This window comes from Triticum aestivum, chromosome 4A (genome assembly GCF_018294505.1).
Source record: "Triticum aestivum cultivar Chinese Spring chromosome 4A, IWGSC CS RefSeq v2.1, whole genome shotgun sequence".
NCBI classification, from domain to species: domain Eukaryota; kingdom Viridiplantae; phylum Streptophyta; class Magnoliopsida; order Poales; family Poaceae; genus Triticum; species Triticum aestivum.
In genome coordinates, this window is record NC_057803.1 from 9,630,148 (window position 1) to 9,633,401 (window position 3,254).

The 3,254-nt window shown below is 50.3% G+C and overlaps 1 pseudogene; it reads left to right on the forward strand.

Moving 5' to 3' along the window:
- Positions 1-1,405: 1,405 nt before the first annotated feature.
- LOC123088687 (probable F-box protein At3g22720) lies at positions 1,406-1,940 on the forward strand (annotated as a pseudogene).
- The last annotated feature ends 1,314 nt before the right edge of the window (positions 1,941-3,254 follow it).

Sequence of the window (3,254 nt, forward strand, 5' to 3'; positions counted from 1 at the left end):
CCCTAACAGTGCCAAGTTAAAGAATTCCAGGTCACGAGAACTCATCATGTCTTTACATTTAGGTACTGTGAGCTTATCCCAAGCACGCCAGTGTAATGATCTCTTATCCAAGGAACTGGTCCACCAATATCTAGCCATGTACGAGGAGTGTTTTGAGCAAGTCTTCTTAGTCAACAAGAAGCATCTCATACTATATGTCAGAATCACTAGGATTACCGATTTGATTAGGGTTTCTCTTGCCACACATGCCATATTCCTCTCGAATGAGCCATTCATCTTTGCTCAATAATCGTTCATCAGTATGATCAGAAGTCCCACTGGTGATCCCCCTACTGCCGTTGGGAGTCCAAGATACTGCTTCGTGAAAGCCTCACTAGGAATGCCCAACAACTGCTTGACATGAATTCTCCTATACTTCGGAGTGTTAGGGATAAAACAAATATCACTTTTGTCCTTACTAACTTTACCCAAGCATTGAGAATATATCATGAGGATCTCATTAAAAGGTGTTTTCCTATCCCTCGCAACATTGACTATCCAAACAGATGATTCAACTTTCTTGCCTTCCATCAATGGTGCTTTCCTTCTAGGGGTTTCCACATTCTCAATCCCTTTACTAATAGAAACTCTTTTGATTTTGACCCAACACAGACCTCTGTTTCCATCTGATAATTATCTGATTTGTTTCCCGAGAGTTCCACAATCTCCACGCTTCCATGAACAAATATAACTTTTGATTCAGGCAAGATACATACCTTGGTTCCCTTCTGAAAATTATCTGATAGGGTCCAGAATCTACCTGACCTGGTACATAAAATGAATGAAATCAATGATAGACTCTTGCAAAGTTTTTTGGGGAAACAAAAGCAAGCAACTCATAGGATACGTTGGTTGGGCTTGGATAATCGATTTAACCATGACTTCTCTGCCTAATTTGGACAATCCTTGCCCCTTTCATCATGTAACTCTTGCAGTTGATCATTACAATATATATTTTTTCTTAAATAGTTTGGATTGCTTATCACATGTGTCACACGTATAGTGCTTAAATATGCCTTCCTTCGAAGAAGACTGGGTTGTCATCGAGCCAGCTACCACATCATCCCGACACATAGATTCGTCTCTTTAGATAGGGAAAATGGTAATATTGGTTAAAGTGTCAAAGGGAGAATGGTAAACAATCATCCTAGGTGATGAGACAATTGAAGAAGCCTTTAGGGCAATGAATAAATAAAAACTAACTAAAAATGCACAAAGTAAGTTGTGAGAGGGCTTAATCCACCATGGGTTGGCACTCTAATATTCGTGCAAGTCATCTTTGCCCAATTATCCACCAGGCCTCGTCGCATCACCGCAAAATTCAGGTCAAACCCTACGATTCATTGTCGCCGGCGAGCCGCCTGCGATGGCTGGCGGCGGCACTGAATCCTTGGTGAATAGGAGGCCGTGCAGGCGCAGGAGTGACCATGTCGCTGTCCCTGCCCCCCTCCCTGACGAGGTCGTCCAGTGGGAAATCCTTGTCCGTGTGCCAGCGAAGGAGCTCCTCCGCTGCCGCGCGGCCTGCCGCTCCTGGCGCCGCTGCCTCCGACGCCGCGTTCCTGATGGCCCACCACCGCCGCCAGCCATCGCTCCCGCTGGTCTTCTTCCGCACCAGGAGTAACGACTACGCCGCCCACCCCATGGTTGATGCCTTGGATATCCGACAAACCCTCGCCACTCGCCGGCCCGTCCTCGGGTTCGACGACTACAACAAATCTCGCCGTGGCTTCACCATCCACGCCTCCTGCGACGGGCTCCTCCTCCTTTCCCTCTCCAACCACTGCTTCTACATCTGCAATCCGGCGACTCGCTAGTGGCTCCAGCTCCCGGATCTGACCGGCGGCAGTGTGGCGGCCCTGTACCCTCACCGCCCGTCGGGCGACTACCGTGTCCTCTTCTAGAAGTATCCAGACAACAAGAGTTGTAGGGTTGCCTACTACGTCCTCACCGTCAGCTCATTCCAGGGGCAATAGAGTTGCATCGGGCTGCCAGTGGCCTCGCCATCCATGAACAAGGATAGGTCCTGGTGGCACTGAGGGAGTCCTGGATTAGGGGGTCTCCGGACAGCCGGACTATCTCCATTGGCCGGACTGTTAGACTATGAAGATACAAGATTGAAGACTTTGTCTCGTGTCCGGATGGGACTCTACTTGGCGTGGAAGGCAAGCTAGGCAATATGGATATGGATATCTCCTCCTTTGTAACCGACCTTGTGTAACCCTAACCCTCTCCGGTGTCTTTATAAACCGAAGGGTTTTAGTCTGTAGGACAACAACCACAACATACAATCATACCATAGGCTAGTTTCTAGGGTTTAGCCTCTCCGATCTCGTGGTAGATCTACTCTTGTACTACCCATATCATCAATATTAATCAAGCAGGACGTAGGGTTTTACCTCCATCAAGAGGGCCCGAACCTGGGTAAAACATCGTGTCCCCTGCCTCTTGTTACCATCTGGCCTAGACGCACAGTTCGGGACCCCCTACCCGAGATCCACCGGTTTTGACACCGGCATTGGTGCTTTCATTGAGAGTTCCTCTGTGTCGTCGCCGTTAGGCTTGATGGATCCTACTATCATCGATAGCGATGCGGTCCAGGGTGAGACTTTTCTCCCTGGACAGATCTTCGTATTCGATGGCTTTGCACTGCGGGCTAATTCGCTTGGCCATCTGGAGCAGATTGAAAGCTACGCCCCTGGCCATCAGGTCAGGTTTGGAAGTTTGAACTACACGGCCGACATCCGCGGAGACTTGATCTTCGACGGATTCGAGCCACAGTCGGGCGCGCCGCACTATCATGATGGGTATGACCTAGCTCTACCGCCGAACAGTACCCCAGAGGCCGCGCCCGCAACAGCTCCGACCCTTAACCCGGAGCCCACTGCACCAATCGAGGACGGGTGGTTAGACACCGCCTCAGGGGCTGCAGTGTCAATGGCGATCGAGCCAAACACCAGCCTAACCCTCCGCGCAGCCCGTGACTCCAAGGTGCCGGACTCTTTTTCGGACTCCGAACCATCCGCGCCCCTGCCAATCGAATCCGATTGGGCGCCGATCATGGAATTCACCGCCGCGGATATCTTTCAGCACTCACCCTTCGGCGACATTCTGAATTCACTAAGGTCTCTCTCTTTGTCAGGAGAGCCCTGGCCGGACTACGGCCAACAGGATTGGGATGCGGACGACAAAGAAATTCAACGCCCACCCACCACCCA